Source organism: Cricetulus griseus, chromosome 6 (genome assembly GCF_003668045.3).
Source record: "Cricetulus griseus strain 17A/GY chromosome 6, alternate assembly CriGri-PICRH-1.0, whole genome shotgun sequence".
NCBI lineage: Eukaryota > Metazoa > Chordata > Mammalia > Rodentia > Cricetidae > Cricetulus > Cricetulus griseus.
This window is the reverse complement of record NC_048599.1, coordinates 141,132,481-141,156,163: the sequence shown is the minus strand read 5'-3', so window position 1 is coordinate 141,156,163 and position 23,683 is coordinate 141,132,481. Positions and strand designations below refer to the sequence as shown.

The 23,683-nt window shown below is 46.5% G+C and overlaps 1 protein-coding gene across 2 annotated transcripts in view; it reads right to left on the bottom strand.

The window, feature by feature from the left end:
* Med27 (mediator complex subunit 27) overlaps positions 1 to 23,683 on the bottom strand; it is a 175,779-nt gene that overhangs the window by 22,936 nt on the left and 129,160 nt on the right. The gene's annotated exons all lie outside the window — the stretch shown is intronic.

Here is a 23,683-nt window from a genome sequence, read left to right as displayed (position 1 = left end):
CACAGCAAGCCTGTTCTTCCAGGACAAATTGCTGCCAGTGTCTAGAGACTACTTTCAAGCATCCCTTTCTTGTCCACTTGTTACCTGAAGCTTTCTGCCTGTCTCTGAAGACTACCTTCCCATTTCCTCGAGCAGTTCTGGGTGCTGGTGAGCATTCTGACACCTACCTCCCTTTACTGGGGCTGGGATGATGCTTCCTTCCATTTTGTGTGCCTTACCTGTGCAGAGCATAGGCACAGTAACAAAGAGCGAAGACATACTTGTTTACATTTATGGATGCTAACAAACACATCTTCCTGTGTACTTTAAATAGTTGACTTTCTTTGAGTACCCAAGAATCACTACTTAAGGATGCCAATGCACTACAAGGAAAAATCAGCACGGGCCTCCTAGAATGGAAGGAGGGCAGGGCAGAGCCCAGACAGACCTAAAAACTGAGGGCCCGTCCCCTACCACACAGACGGTCAGCTTAGAAGCTTCAGTAACTGAGAACCGACTCTGAAAACACCTGAATCTAGATTTTTTTTTTTTTTCGAGACAGGGTTTCTCTGTGTTGCTTTGGAGCCTGTCCTGGCACTCACTCTGGAGACCAGGCTAGCCTCGAACTCACAGAGATCCTCCTGCCTCTGCCTCCCGAGTGCTGGGATTAAAGGCGTGTGCCACCAACGCCCAGCTAGATAGTTTTAATTAACTGAAAATTGTCTCAGGAAGTTTCTGGAGATGGATCTTAGAAATGCACACTAAGGGCATCAGAAGGAAGATAATGGCTCCTCGGTCTTTCTACCAAAAGATGATCACTACTTCCTTTAAATACTTTTCTTAGTCAATACATGTTTCCTGACACATACAAATATATGGAACTGCAAAACAAATTCTGACATAATTATGCCAGGGTCTTCCTCCATACTGCCACACAGTCTTCAGAAACAGTGCCAAGTACTACCTGGCCTGGCCAGCAGCTCCCCAGCCCCTTTTCACCCCTCTCCTGCTGCCACGTGCTTAAGGTGCTCCCAAGTTTCCCAGTATAAACATGGCTGCAGCAGGTACTTCTGGTACAGTACTGCCACTGCATGTGGCATCAATATTATTTTAAATTACATTTCATTTACTTATTGTGTGTGTCTATGTGTGTGGGTGCATGTGTGCTACAGTGTGTGTGTACAGGTCAGAGGGTAACTTGTGGGTATCTCCTTCCAGTATGTGAGTACCAGGGGCTGAACTCAGCTTGTTAGGTTTGGAGGCAAGCACCTTTACCTGCTGAGCCCTCTCGTCATCCTAAGGGCTATTTTCTATTTTAGCATAGATTCACAGAATTCTAATTACTGGGGCAAATACTACAGTCTGCCAAGCTGCTGTCAAGGAGAGTTGTGCCAACCAGAAAGCTGCCCACAACACCTGTTTCACTCTTCTTCACTCCATTCTTGTCAGTAAAGGGGACTATTAAATTGAAAACAACAGGACTGGAGAGATGGTTCAGAGGCTAAGTGCTGACTGCTCTTCCAGATGACCTGGGTTCAACTCCTAGTACCCGCATGGCAGCTCATAACTATCTGCAATGCCAGTTTCAGGAAACCAGAAACTTCCCAGGGCACTAGTGCACATAAAATTTAAAAATTAAAAAAAAATTAAATTGAAAGCAACAAACAAACCTGACTCCACTCTCATCCAGCAATAACAATTTAGGGTACTTTAGGGGTGGGAGGATTGTAGTTTGTGACAAGGTTTTACTCGGTAGCCAGGCTGGCCTCAAATTCTGAGAAATCCTCCTGCTTTTGCCTCCTGAGTGCTTGAATGACAGGTGTGAGCCACCATGTCTGACTTCGAAGTTTGGATTTTTTTTAGATTAATTTGTATTTTAAGAAATACATGCATGTGTGTGGCTTTGTGAGTAGGTGGCTCTGTGCACATTTGTGCCGGTGCTCTCAGAGGCCAGAGAAGCCAGACGCCCTGGAGCTGGAGTTACTAGTACTTTTGTGCTGTCCAACATGTGCTGAGAACCACAGTTCGGGTCCTTTTCAAAAGGCATTCTCAACAGCTGAGCCATCTCTCCCCAACTTGGTTAAAAAAATACATTTAGTACAGTAGGGTGTAATGGTGCATGGTTTTAATCCCAGCACTTGAGGTTGAAGCAGGTGCATCTCATTCTGGTTTACAGAGTTCCAAGTTAGGCAAGGCTACCTAGTGAGACTCTGCCTAAAAATAAACTAAGTCAAACCCAAAAAACCCCTATGGACCCAACTCCTGGCCACCTAGTGTCACCTCTACCTTTCCCCTCCCTGTACTACTGTGAACCAAGTAACAAAAACAGCATTAGGTCTCCGTAAATACTTTAGTATGCATCTTTAAAAGACAAGGGCGCTGCAAACAAAAAAGCTAAACTGCGACAGATCTCATGTCTAGAGAACAGCAAACATCTGGTGTATTAGTTATCAGATTTCCAAAAGTCCCCTAAACACTACTTGGAAAAGAATAAGAACTTGTTCACACCATGATCCAACTGTGGGCGTAAGTGACAGCTGATGTACCCCATTAGCCCAAGCTGGGCCTCTCTCCTGCTTTGCTGGGTGAAGAGGTGGAAGAAGTTACTGTCCACAAGGCTCAGGTCTGCACTCACAGACACTTCTCCAGGGAGCACAGACACATCTCACCCTGCACTGTCTACAGATGGCCAGGAGATGAGGCTGGGGTTTGGGCTTTTGGCAAGAGCCTACTGTACTCTATGAGGGCTGGCTGGTACTGGGCAGACTTGCACTACTTTACTATCTTTCCATTCCCATAAGGTTCTGTGAGGTCTGTCAGAGAGGACTCTGGAGTTAAGGCCTTTGAATTTCAGCTTGCTCTTGGTATCCAAACTGAGTCGTGTCTTGATTCTGCTGCCGGGAGGCTTGGAGTCCTTGTACCTCTGAAAGAAGTACTTCTGTTGATACAAGGCTGCCTCTGTTGCAGGACTGGGAGGAGCCCAGCAGACGATGCCTGGTGCCAGAGGCCGGTGTGGAGGTAGGGCTCAGTAGCAGCTATGGCTACTCAGCCTGAACATGTGTTTGGAGTATGTCGAGGTTTGATGGTTTGAGGCCAGTTATCAGCAAAGATGGAACCAGAACCACTACCCAGGCGAGCAAACCACCACTTGGGGCTCATCCTCCCTCCTGCTGCCACACTCAAGGCAGTAGGGAAGCTGTGGACTGTGGTGCTAAACCTCCAGGATGAAGAAAATGGTAGGTCTCATGAATGAATTCTAGGCAGAAAGTACCTGCCAGCCTGCAAGGCAGGGAAGATTAAAGCTGCCACAAGGCTGATCAACCAGATCTCACTGACCACAGTGATGGTCATTTGCTGTGCAGACCAGGTCAAGGGCCTGTACTTTTGCATGGTCTTCCATCACACAGGCATCATGGACAGGAAGTATGACATAGGACAAGTCAGTCTCTCGTGCTTGTCTGCTTAGAAGAGGAATGAAACAGGGTGGGGCTGGCTGGGTTAGGGAAAAAAAAAAAAAAGGATGCAGGTCCTAATGCTCATTGGCTCATTGTAGGGTGAGGCTGACCCCAAAGCATCCTTCTGTGTGTGATGTGGTAGAGCAAACAACACCAGCCATCAGTATGGAGCCGAGCACACATTCTACAATGTGCATTCTAGCCCCAATGTTACTCCAGTGAGCCAGATGCTCCCTGATGTGGAGTGTGCAAGTTTCTAGCATATCTGGACGCACCAGGGTGCAGTGACCTTGGGCTTTCGATGGACGGATACAATACACTACAGATGGGCCATGGCTATATATCCAGCCAAGGCTGCCATAGTCAGAAGCAAGATGCTCACTGACAGGGGGTATGGGTTGGTTTTTGGCAATGGCTATGGGGTGTCATGGATAAAAGCTAATGCCATCTGGTAATGAAGCATGCTTGCTGTTGCCAAGGTAACACTTTTCTATACTGAACAACACAGCTCCTGAGAGCTCACTCACCACTGTGGCAGTTGGTCCAGTAAGTTTAAGTGGTACACTTGAAAAGACGGTCAAGGAAGCAATGTTCCCTGAGCAGGGTCCACAGGGCACTTGGAACGGTACCAGGCAGCCTCCCCGCTGGCCTCCTCATCCCAACCAGGGACAGTGTCTGGCACTGCCAGGCTCTGGTGGGTCAGCTATGCTCTGGGTGGATGGTGGTCACCAGCAGCTATCTGTCAAGTTGCACTCTGCTGAAAGGATCCTAGCTCACTGTTGTCAGGAATGTCATAGACAGGAGAGGAAGTGTGAAAGCCAAGAAGGGAAGAAATGCTTGGTTCAGCTCTGTCACTGTCAAAAACCTAGCAGACTTGGTGGCTGAAGTGTTATCTTACTGGTGACTATCTCTTGGCAGCAGAGATCGCCACTCACTCACTCCTGCAGCCTGTGTAGAGCCAAAGCAGTCTGAGAAGAGCAACATCTATGTGTAGGATTTGGGGGAGGAATGCTGACCACATGCTGAGGAACCCAGGTCAGATGCCCCCGACCCAGCACAGTGCATGTGTGCTGAAGTTAAAGGGAACTTCACAGGGTTTGCTATTCCAACAGCTGGCTGTATTTCTGAGCCTTGCATTAGGGAGAGGGTGTCTTATTTTTAAAAAGCCAACCATTCCTATAAAGTCACCCATGAATGCTTTTTTCCATTCAAATAAGGTATTTTTTTTTTTTTGGTTTTGCGAGGCAGGGTTTCCCTGTGGCTTTGGAGGCTGTCCTGGGACAAGCTCTTGTAGACCAGGCTGGTCTCGAACTCACAGAGATCCGCCTGCCTCTGCCTCCCAAGTGCTGGGATTAAAGGCGTGCACCACCACTGCCCGGCTTCAAATAAGGTCTTAAGGGGCCCATTGCAATGGAAGAAATGCTTTAGAGGCAGAAAGGCACACACACACACACACACACACACACACACACACACACACACACACACACACACACACACACCTCTAGGGGGCTTAGGAATAATTTTTTTTCTTCACTACAATCTCAAAGAACTTCCTCCGCACTAATTCTGAAGGACTAGAATGAAGCGAAAGACTCTGACAGGGGTTTATTTATCATGTGTGATGTGCCCCGCTGGCTCCAGGCACTGTCCAGAGACTGGAGTAACTGTAGAGCTCCTATCCCTGACCTTTATCAACACTGTTTATCTCTTTAAAGATTTATTTTTATTTATGTGTATATGTGTCTGTGTATAAGCCACCTATGTGTGGATGCCCATGAAGGCCAGAAGAGGGCATCTTCTCTCCTGGGGCTGGAATTACAGGAGGTTGTGAGCTGCCTGATGTGGGTGTAAGCCAAACTTGGGTCAAGTGCTCTTAACTACCGAATCACGTCCCCAAACTCTATCTTCCCACTGCTAACGGGATAAACTGATGATAAAAGTGGCATGCACCTGCACAGAACTGGAGGACACCCAGTGTTCCCTACATGCAGCCCCACATGCAGTGCTCAGTATACACGAATTTGGGGGAGGACAGGATGGTGCTATATCACAGAGCCATCTGACACAATCAGAAAGGCTCAGGGTGGTCCCTGGGGTGCTCCAAGGACACCCCTCCAAGTACGGTTTGTAGGCATGGAATGGAAAGTACATGGGCACCCACCCAGGCCTTTTCACAGCTTCTTGGAGCTTCTTTCCCTAAGGATGGGGCATGCTTGCATGGCTGCGGTGCACTCCTCTAAGAACCGGGAGGCAGCCAAGGCAGCTGTTTTATGTCCATTTTTAACAGAGGGAGCTGGAGATTTGAGTCCAAGGCCGCTGCTTCTCTGTGCAAGGCCAGGGGCTATCCCTTGCTGTTTCCCCGTATCTTGACTGGCCCATGAATCCAAATGGCGGCGGCGGCGGCGGCGGCAGCAGTGACCACAGAGCCAGGAGTCACCTGACCTTCTACCTCCCAGCAATCTTCTCTGGCACTGTGCTAAGTAGCTCTAAATCCTACTCCCTAGGACTCCGGCTTCCCTCACCTATGGCTTTGTGCAGACTTCCAACCCTGTGATAAGACGCTAATAATATACCTGCTTCGTCTAATTTTAGTGCATTTTAAAAAGCCAGCCTTCTGGATTCCACACAGCTGCTGGGTATGTGCAGCCCTGCTAGAGTCATGCTGGGCAGAACTGTCCTCCAAAGAGCAGCCTCGGAACCTGCAGCAGCGAGGGGCGTTGAGGTTGCAAAGTGCTGGTGGCTGCTTCTTTCTAGGAAACAGTAGGGCTGGCTGGAGACACAAACATCTGAGTCAGGCTGACTCTTGAGTGGTCCAAGCCCTGGCAAGGATGGGGGTCAAGAGCTTGGACTGCCTGCAGGATGGGGGTGTGGAGTCTGGGAGGACAGGGCAGCAAGCCCATTTCCAAAACAATGAGGGCTGTGACTAGGAAACCACCAGGGCACACTGAGGACCAGCACAGAAAAGGTCTCTCTGTATTTCAGGGTACGTGCAAGAGAAGGACTCAGGTGTGCCACTAATGGTAGTGAATCATGTCATAGATGAAGGACAAACTAAGGAAGAAAAACTCAATCTGGGAAGAGACTCCCGCCTGGAAACTACATTTGAGACACAAAGTCAAACAGCTGAGGGGGTGGTGGTTTCTACTTCTCCTGTTGACAAGGACCACAAAAATTAGGCAGGAGAAATGCCTAACAAGACAGAGAGCAGTGTTCCCTTAGATTCTTCTGCAGATCCTGGCTCTGCCCCACTGGCAGTGTGTCTGGGCAGGTTACCCTCCTTGGAAAACGTCCTACTTCTTTAGCCAGTTAACAGGAGGAAACAAGGGTAGGGTGGCTAGTGATTGCTAAACATAAGGCAATGAGTCAGCTAGCAGTTTTGTAGGGTCATTACTGTCAGACCCATGGCACAGGATAAAGACACAGGAGCTATGTAGTTCAGATTATGTCCTGCCACCAACAGGATGGCATGGCCTGGGAGAAGCCACCAGTGAACCCTGGCCTCCTCTTCAAGGTGGGACCTCTGTGAGGATGCACAGTTGGCGCTACCGTCTCCCAGAGCCATGCCCTCAAGCTTACTACATGGTGGCAATTGCTATATTACTGTCATCATTATTTTTAATAATTACTAAACACCTCACCTAATAAGGTTTATTTCTCATTAGGTGGCTTAGTCCATTGATAGGTAAATTGGAATCATTTGCTAAGGAGCCATTAACATTAACAATTTGGGCACTCTAAACTTTCCTTAACTCTTGCCTCTCTAGAAAATCTAAAGCTGCCCTGATTTTTTTTTTTTTTTTTGGAGGGGGGAGTTATCACAGGAGACCTAGCTACTTGGCAAATTTCACAGAAATGTTCATGGCAGAGAGTTACAAAATCATTTTCTACTTTGTATTACAGACATAAAATCCCTCACAATTCTATTTGTCTTCCTCCCAATGACAAAAATCCAAAGAAGATGGACCATGCTCATTCTCCTTCAGGCTTCCCTTGTGCTGCTAGGGATTACCAAAATCAAATCCAGTCAACTTTTATATTTAGATCTATACATGCATAGAGCCCTTCCAGAGCAGTGAGGATGGACACAGGTTGCTGATGAAGAAGCAGCCAAGGATTGCTGACCATACTAAAAACAATGGGTGCTGCGGACAGCCTTGAAAGCAATCCTCCACAGCACATGCCCTGTATCTGACCTGGCACGGAGCATGACTGTCAGGCATGAGGCCCCTTCCCAAGGTACTCTGTAAGGAGAACCTGACGGATTGGATTTAGCAATGGAATCAAGGGAACGTGTAATGGCCTGGCAGAGCAGGCTCTGCTGGAGCACATCCTAGTTTAAACCTTTGCAGCAAAAGACTTGAGGACAACATGGAGTTGAAGGGAGAAAGGATAATACTATGAGAAGGACTGAAAGAGAGGAGAGACGGGATGGGGAAAGGAGACCGGAGAGACAGGCAGGCAGATGACACGGCCCAGAGCTACCCTGGAAAGCAAATGTCTTGCACTTTGTGTTCCTTCTGCCATCTACGTATTAATATGTATTATGTGCAGGCCAGGCATTAGCACCTAGAGAGGGAAATGAAACCGACAGTTCATGGAGCTAGTGGTCTAGTGGCAGGCAACAGGCAGGTAAGAGATGCACAGCCACTGGTATGAAGGAAATGAACAAAACAGTGACAGCTTAAAGGGCTTGTTCAGGAAAGGATGATGTGTGGAAAATGACACGAGAGGGGACACACCAGCAGCTTGCTTCTACACTCAGCTATTCATTAGGTACTGACAATGTGCCAAGAGGGATACAAACTCCTAGGATGCCTACTCCTGTGCTTGACATTCTTGGAGGGTAGAGGAGGTGGTGGGAAAAACTTGCTCTGTACAGGGGTCAGAAGACAAGAAGGCAGGGGAAGGGATTGGCTCAAGTTTCATTGAAGTTTCCTAAGACCAAGACAACCCTAGCCAAGAGTAGGGTAGAGCAAGAGCAGAGCAGGTGCAAAGACTGGGGGAGGGGGGCTTGGACCAGACAGAGTCTCTGATGGGGAGCTCTCTCCCCTCCTCTCCTCTCTCCCCTCCCCTCCTCTCCTCTCTCTCCTCCCCTCCCTCTCCCTCCCCACCTCCCCTCTCCCCTCCCCTCTCCTCTCCCCACCTCCCCTCTCCTCCCCTCCTCTCCTCTCTCCCCTCCCCTCCCCTCTCCTCTCCCCTTCTCTCCTCTCCTCTCCTCTCTCCCTTCCCCTGTCCTTCCCTCTCCTCTCCTCCTCTCCCCAAGACAGGGTTTCTCTCTGTGTTAATAGCCCTGGCTGTCCTGGAACTTGTTTTCTAGACCAGGCTGGCTTTGAATTCACAGAGATCTGCCTGCCTAAAGGGAGTTTACTTCTGAGTGGCAAGGGACGCTTTGAAGAGCTAGGCAAAGGAGTGACAAGTCTGATGTGTACTGTTAAACAATATCTGCTTCATGGAAGGATCATGGAAGCAACCAAGGAGACCACGAACAGGGAAGATGGCACCAGTGTAGGGATGGGGTGATGCCATGGACTGGTATGATTCAGGGCTGGGGCAATGGCTCCATGGCTCAATGGGTGGAGTGCTTGCCATGCAAACATGGGGATTGGAGTCTGGATCTCCAGCACCCACATAAATGCCAATGACACCATTCATTTAACTTCCACATGTATTTGCACACCAACCAAATAAGTGACATACTTTGCTGTTGGACTGAATATGAGGGAAAATGAAGAGTCTGGGATCTTCCCAGTCTCTCGATTGAGTCCCAGACAATTGAATGGTCTTGGGCATGTACTGAGATGACAGAGAAGGGAAAGAACAGGGAAGGGATCTCTTCCCCGTACAAAGTCTGAGCTACTTTAGAAACAGCGTGTTGAGGGGGAATTCTGAGACTGGACTTGTGACAAAGGGCTAGAGGTAATCCCACCCTGCTTAACGGGTCCTAACAGGCCCTCTTTCCCTGGGGCCTTTGTGGAGCTGAAGGCTCATCTTAAAGAAAGTCTGTGTAAAAGGGATGCTCTTTCTGGACTTAAAGGAGTGGTACCTGTGATAGTGGGGACCAGGAGATAGTGGTCTCCATGTAGACCTGCCAGTCTACTTACAATGGTATGACAGTGCCCTCTGGGGTAAACCTGGCTTTGTTAAATTTCCATTTTTTCCCCTGTCAATACCGTGTTAGGCAGCACTTGGCGTTTTAATATTTTGTCTGTAGGATGTATGCCAACTTGACCTTCGTGTAGAAAATTTTAATTCAAATCAATACATGGGCAAGGTCACTTTAAAATCCAATTAATATGAATGGAAGAAATGCCCCACAGTTGTGTGAGCTGAAAATGGGAACAGTTGTAAGTTAACAACTACAAAAGGGACAAGTCCACAGCCCAACCTGGGCCCTTCTGGGTTGGATAATGCAGTTATCTGTGCCCTTAAATATATGTGGTAGTTCAAATACAAACATTATTTAGGGTGGCCTAAAATTAAGCTGAGTTTGTTTGACGATAAACATAAAATGTACTAAAATTGTGAGTTCCTATAACCTGATTGAAAATAAATTAAACCCTGGACTTCAACTCACCAGGACTCCCTGGGGAAATCTAAGCTCCACTACAGTTCTGACACTAGCACTTTGCATTTATAGAGAATGCAGTTCCCGAAGTGTGTGCACTAAGCTGGACACAGGGGGAAACTGAGGCATTGCACTTTAGTTTCTTGTTTATTCCTATAAACATTATGCAACCAAGATTCTCTTTGAGTTGCCATTTCTATGCCTGGATTTTAAACCTGGTTCTTGTGGGTCCCCTCCCCCCCATAGCTTTGGAGACTGTCCTGAAACTCTCTTTGTAGACCATGCTGGTCTTGAACTCACAGAGATCTGCCTGTCTCTGCCTCTGCCTCTGCCTCCTGAGTAATGGGATTAAAGACGAGTACCACTGCCACCTGGCTGGTTCTTGGTTTTTTGTTTGTCAGTGCTGGGCATATGCTAGGCAAGTATTCTGGAATGAGCCACATTCCCAGTCCTGGAGACTGGCTAACGGGAAGTATTTACTTATTTTTGGTGCCGAGGTTTAAAGATGGGTCCTAACATGTACCTTACTACTGAGTTACACCCCAGGCCCCAGAATAAAATGGATACCAAGAAACAAGAATTAGAGACTCGATCTGGTAGCTGGTGGATCATCACTGGGTTCTGCTGTTCGCATCTGTTTCTTTCTTTTCCATTTGGAGCTTCAGCTTTTCTACACTTACGTCAGGTGGGGGCAGAACACGAGTGACTAAGCATCCACCTAAGGAAGACAGAGCCGTGTCTGCCTCCAAGAACAACTAAGTTATGTAAGACTGAGATGTGATATTAGAGGTGCCAAGGAAACACCAGAAGCTTATTTCTCACTTCCCTGCACGTTTGGATTTTCTAAAAGGCTGCTAAAGGGCCCAGAGCTGTGTAATGTGAGCAAAGCCCCATACCTTGCATGGCTTTTCCAGCCCCCAGGTACCTCTGTGGCCTGAAGGGCAGATGCCCCACACTGCAGGCCCAGTGGCAGAGGCAGTCTGTGTGTGTGGGGAGGAGGCAGGGTGACGGGGATACTTCCACCTGCCACGGTTGGCTACGGTTGCAGACGAATGTGAGAGGTGTCTGTTTCCCTCTACAGATTACACTGCAGCAACGAATTAAAAGCAGCCAGCCCTGAGCAGCGAAGGACAAGCTGCTGCCTTGCGTAATGCCTGCTCTGCCCTCCCATCCCTGGCCAGCATCACTCTGCATTCTCCTTCATCTGAAAATCATACCCACCAGCAGACTTCCATCGCACTCCCCCATCTGCCGCTAGTATTAATGCTCTTCACAACTCATTACTCTTTAATGATGCCTGTTTGTAAATAGCAAGACGGATGCAATTAAAGCATGAGAGGCTAAATAAACACACACTCTAATTAGGCTCTTTACAAGAGATTTTTTTTTTCATGTATAGACTGGAATTTACCTTTCATTAATCTAACTTAATTGCAATAGTGCACCGATAAAGAGTCAGCCCAAATTAAGTGCTCTAAATGATTTCCCCGTATTAAGGGTTAGCCAGGGATCCTTCCTTTGGGTAACAAGTCTCAGTTTGTGGGAAGAGAGAGACTAACTGGGGAATATAGCCATGGTGCACTCACCGGAGGGAGGATCTCAGCAAGAAGACACAGGACTCCTGCAACAACCAGAACTTAATACTTCAGACGTCTGAGGCTAATGAAGTCAAGGGCAGGGGTTCCAAGGCCGGCTTCCCCTTTGTGCAACAATCAGCTTTGCTCAATTCTGAGCAGCCACCCTCACTCCTAACACTTGTCAACTTTCTAAGACACAGAGAGTAAGAGTTTGGAGCTGCTGGTTCAAATCCTTTCCTTCTTCTGAACACTAAGTCCTAGAAGTATTTGCTTTGCAAACAGGGGAGCAGATAGCCATACATGAGGATGTACAGGAAAAAGAAACATCTTGTGTTTAACCCTTGATTTTAGGAGTGAAAATCTATACACACCAGGCAACTAAGTAGAACCCCATGGTACACAGTATTAGAATCATCCAGCAAAAGCCTCCAAGAAATGTCATCCTTTCCATATTTTTCTGCTCCTTCCCTAATCTTGGCTAGTCACTCACTATCTCCCTGACTTTGTTACACACAGGAGCATGAAAAGGCTTAGTTCTGGCTTCTCCCTGAAACTAGCAGCTAAAAAGACCAAATCAAAAAACCAAAACCAAACCAAAACAACAAAAAAACCAACCAAAAAACAGTCCAGAAGAACAAAAGAAAAAAGAACTTGTGTGGGGAGCAAGTTCCAAGCCAAGTACTTTCAGTAATTTTCTGGTCCAGGACAATTAGAAATTTTAGTTACTAATGCTAAAGCAAGTTCTTCAAGGCAACAATGCAGGGAGCACACTCCATAGGAAGGGGTCTGTAGTGAGACTGGCTTAGGCAGAGCCTTTGCTGTAAGTCACACTGGCTCAGTAAGTGTCTGCTCTGTAGCTAGAACTGGTCTAAAAACATTCTTCTTATGAAGAGTCAGTGTGCAGGCCAGTTCAGTAAAGGCTCTGAAAAGAACTGCAGCTAAGCAAACGGTTGAACTGTTTAGCTGGCAAGTGCCTCCGTGTACAGTACTGTGCACACTGGCTTCCTTACAGTGTGTTGAGAGACCCACTGTGGGCATTGCCACTACACTAGCATCAGGGAAGAAGTAACTTGCCTGTTTAGTGAGTCACTAGTTGCCTGGGTCCCACCAGGCCTCATTCACGCCCACTTCGTGCTCTGCAGGTAAAACTGGGCAGTGCACTCCCCATGCTTCCTCAGAACAGGGACCCATAACCTCAGCTTCTGAGTCGCTGACTAATGGAGGCTCCAAGGACAGAAGACAGCTTCCTAACAGACTGTGGATTAAAAACCCATCAACTTTCAGATGTCTAATCGCTCCCAGTTGAAGAACTTTCAGAGACTCGCTCTTCAATTCACTTTTATGGGTACATTCTAAGCCTCTGAGAGCCCAGCTTTCTATCAGCACCAGCAGTAGCTCTCGCCTAATCACTATGGTAGATCGTATATAAAAACAAAACGGCTAAAAAAAAGCCCTCCATGTTAGCAAGCAGATGTCGAGCCCATTTGCAATTAATACGACCCACTTCCACACAATCAGACTGCTTAAAATTCCTGGAACTAGATGTAAAAGCTAAGATGCAAATGTTTCTGATTTTAATGAGAATGAATGGAAACTATAAAATCCTCTTCCCCTTTGAGGGTAGGTACAGTCTACATGTAAGTCCCAACTGAACACTAAATTTATCAACAAAAAAATCATTTGATAAAGCCTGTGTGCAGGGAGAAAATAGAACTGGGAACATCTCAAGTATTTTCAGAAAGCATTTTCTACCAAAATTAAATTTTATCAAAACCATCATTCTTTTAAAGAGCTTTAAAAAACTCAACTCACTTCAACACATTTCCCCCAGTCACCCACATGTTTTAGGAGCTTTTTGTATGTCTTTGAATTCATGTAACTTTTTATGGATAATGACAGAGGGTGACAGAGGAGCCCAGTGCTCTAACATTTCAAGGAGCTCAATGCAAGTTTGGGGCATACTGGACATGACCTTGCATCTGCTGTGGAACCTCTTCACTTGCAGTTTCTCATCTAAAACTGTGATGACATCTTCTGTTGAGGGGCTGGCATGAAAGGGCCAGACGGTGTACAGGCTTGTTGTCAGTAGGCACCATCAGAGGATACTCAGGGTGGGGCGGCCTTACAGGGTGGGACTGTGAGCCTCACTAGCCCTGCTGTCTCTGCTTCCATGGTCTGTCCACTCACCTCTTCCTGGATGATCTGGCTGGCGGTCCCCTTAGTGGGTGGCTTAGGGCTCCAGATCCTTTTACTCCAGTAGTTCTGGGGTGAAGCTGATGCTTTTAACTAGTACCTATGGAAGAGGGCTGTGGCCAGTGGGGAGTACTTGCCTAGAGTGTGTGAGGTCAGGCTCTACCCATATACTGCAGAAGCTAAAGAAAACACCAAAGACAAACCCAGCAGCACCCAAGCAATCTGAGGCTCCTCCCTGGAGAGTGGGGTGGAGCCACCCCAGAGTTCCACTCTGGCACTACCAAGAACCAAGTAGGGGTCTGTGAACCGTGGCATGGTGCTGAACTGAACAGTGGATGAACTTTACACGTGTAGCACTTGCCTTCCTTTGTCCATCCAGAGACTCACCAGCAGCTCCTACACAAGCACACACAGTTCTGAACTTGCAAATACAACAAGAACAAGACAGAACCAGGTGCACGCATCCTTTCCTAGGTGGGAGGGGGTGATGAACATGATCAATGTATACCACACATATGCCTGAAAATGTCAGAATGAAATGCATTTCTTTCTACAATGAGGATCTGATAATACAACTGGAAATAAAAAAGAATTCTCTTCTTGGGGTGGGCTTCCAGCTGGGGTTGTTGTGGGAAGATATGCTCAAGGGTGAGAGTACAAAGGCAGGGACCAAAATGCTGGCCCTCCCTAGTCTTTTGTGACCGGCATGTGTCCCATGGAAAAAAACCATTCAGAAATAAGACAATAAAGAACAAGACCAACATGGCAACACTTCAAAGACACTGAGATTCTTGGATCTTAGTCTCAGGAGCACCACAAAGATGAGAGTCACATAGCACAGCAGAGAGCACTTGCTGGCAGTCAGAGTGGCCCAGGCTTGTTTTTTGGGAGGGGCTGAGGCAAGTTCTCTTCCTTCTGGGAAGTGCACACCTCTGAGGTCTGGTGTGGGACCCCACTGTGAAAGAGCATTCTTTCATTTCAGATATGCTCGGAGGGGACCCTGCAGTGACAGACTCTGTGTGGGACATGGAACCATTACTACCCTCTTAGACGTTGCATTTAAGTGAGCAGATACTGGCAATATGCTGAGGAGTTGGCAACATGGAAAGGGACAAATCAGGTGGGTTCAGAAGGAGACCCCCTCTTCCTCACACAGTAGGAAGTCAGTGGTGTCTCTGGGAAGAAAAGCAACACTTCACAAGTAGCACTCCAGCTACACAGTGCAGAAGAAAACAGGGCAGAGGCGAGACTGCAAGAGGTGTGGGACTGCAGAAGACAGGGCAGAGAAGACGGCAACTGGCACTAGGCTACTGTTAGATGTCCATGCAGCATCTGGCAAGGTGTACTGTTTACAAAGGAAGTGTCTCTGAACTGTGTTTAGCATCACAGTGATGTGGTGAGCATGGGCAGAAACGAGGAGGATGGAACGCCAAGATCTTCAGTAGGTACCTAGCAGACTCCTGTCACCCCATCCCTGAGAGGCAGGGCTGCCCTCAGCTCCATCTCACTGGAGTGCTAATGGGAACACAGTCAGCAAGTAGACAGCAGGCACATACCTAGAGAGGGCCAAGCAAGCACCTACACCCAGGTGGATTGCTGCTCCAGAGCCTGTGTGTACTACAGTCCCCTCCATCCAGGCTGTGGTGCTGTTCTGACTGCAGACAGCAAAATTAGTGCAACTAATTGTAATTAAAGTCCCACACGATATAGCTAACAAGGCCATGGGCCATCCTGGTGCAGACTCATGCTCATCCTTTAATCCAGCTGTCAACAGCTGGGCTATGCACAGCACTACAGTTGAAACCGAGCAAATGCTATCTCATTCTGTGGATCCAATGAGAAGATTAATGGGAGGAAAAGCCACATGTGTAGACTGGGATTAAGGAACAAAGTAAACTGCCAAGATGCGCTATTTCAAAATGGGCTGAAGATTTAGTACAGCCCTGGAAGGTCTCAACTGTTTACATGCTTGGTGTATGCGGTGTGATTGTGGGCTAATGAGATTCACCGTCTGTGTATAAATCTGAATCAAGACAACCCGACCATCTAAAGAGCAGCCTGGACTCCCATGCTAACAGCTCTTGTGACAAAGCTCTGTCTCTGGAAGCATGAGGCATTCTTTCAGCGTATTATAGACTGCAGTGGGTGTTGAATGACAGGGCTCCACTGGGCCAAATACAAACTGAGGGTCCAGACTACCTACCACTCAATGCAGTTGTTTTCTAATAAGACCAACAATAGTTCAGGTAGCTTCTCTGTGCTGTGGAAGGATGCCCCATGAGAACCCTTCTTTGTAAAGTCCTGGGTTCAGTAGCAAGGGCTATTACGGAAGGCTAACTACAGATAAGGAAAACCACAGATGCTCACGGCAGATCTCAGCCCTTCCTTCCCCTTTGGGACCTTCATAAAGGCTGTGCACAGGGGTGCACAGACTGCAGATACTGTCAAATGGTGCTTTAAAGCAGGGCACTCTTTAAGATCAGTTTGTGCCTCTTTTGTACACAGTACATTCTGTCAATGCAGGTATATGCATGAAGGGCTAGAGGAGCACAAGGAAGCGGGGGCCAACCAAGCAAAAGGTAAATGTTAGCATGTTTCATGAGAAAGACGGTAGGTAGCATCTTAAAGAATGCACAGCGGTTCCGCCAGGGGCAGGTAGGGAAGGAGGCCACAAGCAGAGGAAACAACAGGCACAAAGCACAGGGCAGGCAGGTGAGGAGTTCCCCAGAAACCAATGGAGAAGAGGACTGCTGCTTATTGCCATAAGTGCAGGGAACTCCTGGCATTCAGCAGGCTGGAGCGAGGGTACTGAGCCCCCTGCAAGACACTGGCCTGCTTCAGACAAGGAAGAACGGTCCCATTCAAGATGGCAGTGAGCAGCATCAGAGAGCTCTGAGCACAGCCAGGCAGGAGGGAGAAGGGAAGGAGGCCAAGTTATCATAACCACACCAGCATCTCTAAGGAGAAGGCTCTCTCTTGCATACCACTGGGGTCAAGGGCGAGGCTTCTATGGAGTGAGCACTCCAGGGAAAGATGGAAAGCAGTGTCTAGAAAGTAGAAAGAAAGTAGACTAAGAAAAAAGCAGAGGCTAGAGTCTGGGGACAGAAGCAAGCATAGTCAAGACAGGCAGAGTGCTGAGGAGATACCCAAGGCGGGACAGGCAGCTCATGGGGAGCAGTGTGCACGTGGCGCCTGCCCAGTGACTGTGCTGCTGGAGAGGAGGGGCTGGGCTATCTTTCAGAGACTGATCAATAAACATCTGTGACAGGACAAGGGGACACGCTGGCACAGCATAAGGCCAAATTGGGGGCAGAGTGTAAGATAAGTTATCTGGCTTGAAAACTGGCCCAACATTTACTACAGAATAAATCAAACTAGACAGCCTGAGACAAACACACACAGTTAAGGCCGGGAGGGCACTTTTCTGAACAGTGAACACACAGCTTCACCTTGCCTCAAAAAGGCCAACGCTAGCTGTTTCTACCACACATCAATTTCACATAATATACACAAACACAGAGAGTAACATCTACCACTATTCCCTGGGTATTGGAATTGCCTTCAATTCACAGCTACAAACTCCAGCCTAGGGAGGCAGACCTGTTGGAAAGGAGGAGTCACACAGAGGTGGAGCTGTGGGGTTTAAAGGGCTTCACTGGGAACATTGATGCTGAAGACTGCTGGCAAAGGGTCAGCCTTTGGAGCAAAGGAGACAGCCTGGCTGCCTACCTAGGCTGTCATCAATTTAGTCAGTATTTTGAGGGGGGTTTAGGATGCACTCAGTTACTGCTAATCCGTAAAAGGATACAGGTATACACGTCTGTGGAGGGCTGTCCTGTAACTAATTAAAGAAGCTAGAGATGCAATGGATGATTCTTAGCAGTTTTGGGGGAAATCAAGAAAAAGCATAATGTACTCAAAGAAATTAGAAGACAAAAAACAAACCCAAACCATTTGACTTGGTGTCAGAGTCAGAAGCCCCAAGATGCACAACGCTTTCTTCATACAGCCAGCCAGCCAGCGACGAGACAGCGTTGACAGCTTCCATTCTCTACACACCAGCTCCTTCTCCATCTTCCACACGGTCACCATGTGTGAGTGCAGCATTTGACAGTGTCTGATCTGTAAGCCCCTCAAGGGTCACCCAAAGGAAGCCGAATGTCCAAAGAAATGAACAGAAAGCAGAGGGAGGGAATGGTAGCTGTCCCGGGAGGCACCAGAAATTCTGGAGAGGACTCAGTTCCAGAACTTTCCCTAGGAATGGATTGCCCTTTCTAATGAAAAGTCCTGCCCTCTCCTCCAGAAAGACCCACAGGACATCATCTCACAGTGAAGTTGAGTCCTCACCCCTTAGGAGGTTCACGGCTCAAGTGAGAGTTTTGAGGTCGGAATAGTCATTTCAGAGCAGGAGGAGCAGGTAATGGCCATGAAACACCTCACAGAGCACTGTCATCTCTACAGAACCCAAAGTCACTGGCCTTCAAAACAGTTAACTATGGTATGAGTGCATGTCCCCACAGAAGCATGGGACAGACTTTAGCTCACACTTCAGAACTACAGGCATCCACAAAGCCTCCTCCTGAGGTCATGGTCCCTTCCTAGCCACCCTGCTCCTTTATTTGCTCAGTCCTCAGTTCCTCTCTGGCTAAAAGCAGTAAGCAGTAATGGTAAGGAGCCGGCACTCACAGCAATGACATATGTCTGAAGACGTACTGAGGTGTAGCCCAACCTCCCATTTCCCCCCAAATGTGAGCTCTTTCCTCACACCTACTGTGAAGCTGCACTGATGCTTCTCAATACTTTATTCATTTCATCAGGCGGACTCACAGATGAGGACTGCAAGCTGTGGGTTTATGATGAGTGATGTCATATACTCTGCAGTCCCAGGTGTGGCAAGTGATGGCCTCTTCAAAATGATACTTATGCCTGCTGACACTCTACACCCATTGTTCTCTGGGCATTTCCCCTACTTGCTAGCATTAGGAGATGCCCCAGGCTCATCCTGTATGGCCCTCAGCTGCTCACTCAAAGGATTCCTGCTAGCAAGACTGGCATCTAGAGACCAAGACGTGCATGAGAGAGTTGCTCACTGTCTTTAGGCTCTAACTTAGGCCTTCTTAGTAGACAGGGTTGGAGCACACCTGCAAGCAAGCATGCATGCATGAGCACATCAGCATTTCTGTTTATACTAACACTCCCAGTTGCCACCAGATACCAAGTGCTTATTGTGGCTTTCTTTCCACATTGGCAACTTCCCTTTCTATAGGAGCTTGGCTTCTATGGCCTCCTATTTCTATAGGTGCTTCATCCTACATATACAGAGCTCTAGACATACCAATCCTGACCTCTGTGAAGCTGCTCCACCAACTACACTGTACGATTTAGTTCACAGCCATTATAGCATTCAACAGAAAGGTTGGGTCAGAACCCCACGTTCAAAGGTTCTAGAGTCCCTTCTCTACTTTCTTCCCTGCTCTTTAAGGAGTGAACACATTATTTGACTGAAATATCTTTAGCTTTCTTTAATTCTGTTTGCTTTCTTTCTGGTTAAAAACAAAAGTAAAAAAGATATACAGCCTAGTCTGGACTTAATCCCAGAAGCTCGTCACTCTGCCGGACGCATTGTGCACCTGCCGCATCCATTTTCAGCCCTCGTACTTAACACACCTCTCAACTGCCTCCTAAACAGACTGCTTCGTTTCAGGTCTAACCCTCCATGTGTGCCCTCCCCTTAAAAATGGACAGGTAATGGATGTCTTCTTTCTCCTTACAAAGAGAGGCCATACTGAAAAAAGCATTTGCTTTTCTCTTTAAATAGCAGTACGCCCTGGAAGTCACTTCATATAGGTCACAGGTCTTTCTCTCATCTTTCAAAGATGAAAACAGAAGTAGTGTAGCTCTATTGTGTGGCTGTTTCATGATCCCCTCAGGCATCGTCCTCTGAGTGTTCGGGTTATCCTAAGACTTTGCAGTCACAAACAAGCCGTTAATGAACAGCTAGCTGCACATGCGTGCTTCCATATTGTTGGAAGGAGCCTTCAGGGCCACCTCCTAGTATAAGTCCTGCTGGTCAAAGGCAAATGCAGACACTGTACACACTGTGAAGGGTCCTTCTTCTAGGTGGCCCATGTTGCCATCAGCAGTGACAAGAGAGCCCATTCCCTTGTTTCGGCAGCAGACTGTAGGGTGGCTTTTTCAGTTCTGTTAATCTGTCAGATAGGCGACAGCCCTCAATGTGATTTTAACCTGCAGCTCTCTGGGGATAAGGTTGGACATCTTTACATCTATTTAAATACTGGGTGTGTTAGTTGTTTTCCCACTTTAGAGCCCATTTTTACTATTTTCCACTTTGTTTTTAAAATTAACAAAATTATTTCTCTGTACCTAGGACACACATGCTACATACACTAGAGATGTCACCTGTAGCATTTGCTGGGTCAGTTTTCACATCAGCTCTGGTCTATTTTAGTCTTCTAGTCTGGGGCCAAATTTTTTGACTCCTAAAGACTTGTAGGTGTGTCTCAAGGAACACAGGCCTTATTCTCCAAGCATCTTCCCTTTTTAGTTGTTGATATTCTTTTGTGTGTAATTCTTTATCCCCATGAGCTTAAGCAGCACCTTTGGAAAAGCCTGTATTAATTCATGTTAGCATAGCCTTTTAGCATAGTATTAATTCACATTAATTGATGTGACTAATACATGTGTTTGCAATTTGATTCCATAGTTAAATATATTACATGTTTAGTATTTCTTGGTATTCCCTCCCAATTTCCCCCTTTTCTCTCCTTTATTCCTGTGTGTGCGTGCATGCGTGCGCTTTGTGACAATGTCTTATAGACACCTCAGAGCGACCTCAAATGTGCAGTCCCCCTCTCCCTACCTCATCCTGAATGCTAAGACTGCATGTATGTACCATGCCTACTTTTCTCTGATGCTGGTGATGGAACCCAGGACCTCATTCATGCTAGGAAAATGTTCTACCACTAAGCTAACCCCTTTATTAGGTCTATACTTCTCATGCTTACGTTTGAATCTCTATATGCTAAAGCTTTCAGACCCCATTTTCTTATTCATCACTTTAGCCTTTTTCCCTCTTTTATTGAAAATAGTCTTTCTTACATATATATCCCGATTATTGTTTCCCTTCCCTCTACCCTTCCCAGTTCCTCCCCACCCACCCAGATCTACTCCCTTTCTGTCTCCCATTAGAAAACAAGCAGGCTTCTAAGGCAGTAAGATATGATAAAACAAAAATTACATCAAAGTTGGACAAAACAAACAAACATAACAAAAAAAGCCTGAGAGGGCACAAGAAACAGACCTCTTTTGCACACTCAGAAATCTCATAAAAAACACTAACCTGGAAGCCATAATTTTCCTTTTGTTTCTTAGTATCTAGTAGTATCCTTGATTTTCACTGACTGCATACACAAAAATCAATACACTGATTTCATCTGCATCTTTTTGGACTCCTCCCTGTGCAATTGAACACATGCTTACAGGTTCTCTCTCTACCCTTGTGGCTACCTTGTTTGTGCCTTGCTCAGCATGCCCCAGGGTCCATCAGCCTACTTTTTCTTGGCTGGGGAAGCTCAGCCTCCAACAGATGCTCCAGATAGGCTCTCAGGTATAGAATCCTGATGATGCTTGAAAAGACACTCATGTCCTTGACTCTTCTTTGAAAATTGTCTTGCCTGTTTTTGAGTTTTACATGTATGAATGTTTATCTGTACATATGTATGTGCACCACATGCATGCAGGTGCCCAGGGGAGGCCAGAAGATGGCGCTGGAACTGGAACTGGAGTTGTGTGTGGTTACAAGCTGCCCAACATGGATTCTGAGAACCGAACTTAAGAACTTTACAAGAGCAGCAAACATTGTAAACTGTACCTAGGACACACATGCTACATACACTAGATGTAAACTGATGGGCTCCTTTGTTTCACAGCAATGAGGCCCTGACCTCACCTAGCAAATCACCAACATTTGAGAGGAAGTTCATGTGTCTGGGTGCAAATTCAGACAAGGTTGTCCATTGCCCAGTCTGTTCAGTTTCCCAGATATCCAACTTTCTCTACTCATCTGCTGACTTCAGAATTAACTGGTTGAAGAAACAGATAACTGTCTGATGGGATGTGTCAAGTTCTTGTGTTTTTATTTCACATCAAAGGTTTTAGTCACTGATAAATTTCCAATCATGAGTACCATAATAACAAATATTTTAGAATGTCTCTTTTGAGATTGGTCTGATACATTATTTGATGTATCTTTTTGTTGAAGAAGTTTCTTCTTCCTCCACCCACCTCTTTTTTTTTTTTTTTCTCTCTCTTTGTGGTCTTCCCATGTTCTGCAGGCTTAAGTGATCTGATCTTCTGGTTGCCTCCTCCTCAGCAGCGCACAGACCACATCACTCAGCTGTTGTATTTGTAATATTTGTAATTCATTTCTTCTTAAAAGAGTAGTTCTCATCCTTTTGGTCTCTGAACCTCTTTCTACTGAAAATGGCTGAGGATCTCTAAGAGCTGTTGCAACTATGGGATGGAGCTATTGATACTTATTGCAACAGAAATGAGAATGAATGGAGGTGAGTCTGAAGCACCAGAACACATGGCCCAAGAGCTCAGCATGCCAATGATCCCCAACCTACACCTTGTGGTCTGCTGGGCTGTGCATGCTCACTGCAGGAAAGCACATGTAGGAGAATCTCTGGTCTCCACCCACTCAGATGCCAGCATAAAGTGTCTTAAAAACACCGCCAGGCATTGCCACATACCTCTTAGGAGGCAACAATCAGTCAAGAACCACTGACCTAATATTCATACGAGTAACATTATACAGTACAGTCTGAGTAGGTTGTCTTTACATATTTAGGAATACACACACACACACACACACACACACACACACACACACACACACACACACACCCCATAATAAAGAGACAATGAAGATGAAAGAGAACAGGGGGTGGGTGGTATATTGGAGAGTTTGGAGGTAAGTAAGAAGGGAAAGCAGAAATGATGTAGCTATATTATAATCTCAAAAATTATTTAAAACAAAAAATAAACAAGTACTGTCCTAAAGCAAGTCAGCCCATGGTGAGAAGTAGAACAGATACCAGGTGGGAGGAAAACAAGGTAACCCTTTAGTTCATCAGGACCAAAACCCAAGGGACAAGAATGCTCTGAGCAGAATTGTTTATAAAAATTCATAAACAAATCAAATGACCACTGACAGAAAAATAACAGAACATTTCCTATCAGAAAAATGAATAAATCAACAATTTGGATAAAATGTACTAAACAAAAAAGGCTGAGTGAAAAATTAGTCCTTAAAGACAACATATAATAGCTTCCAAACACACTGAATTAAAAATGGGAAAATGAAAAATTATACTTAGCAATATAAATAAAGCCCCTTGAGGAGTGCTGAGCAAAGGGAGGCGGTATGATTTCTGTGGGGGGGATGGGAGGGAGAACTCACACATGCCACACACTGCAGATAATGTGCTAGCTCTTATCTGTGGCAGGTTTTATATTACTACAGATTTTAAGACATTAACGAAATGTTATGTATATGTGTGTGTCTGTACATGTGCACATGAGTGCAGGTACCAGAGGAGACCAGAAGATGGTGCTGGAGCTGGAGCTATAGGTGGTTGTGAGCTCCTCAATGTGGGTGCTAGGCACAGAACTCTCATCCTTTTGAAGATCAGCAAGCACCCCAATATTAATAAATAGATACAAAAGGGTTATACCTAGATCAGCAATAGCAGATATCACCAAAGATTAGGATAAAACCAAATTACATGGCCCCTGGACTTGGGTGGTTTCCTGGCTTCCTGCACTCCAGCCATCCCCTCATGAGTCTGTTTACCTGAGTTGCTTCCCTTGGACCTGTGGATCTGGTC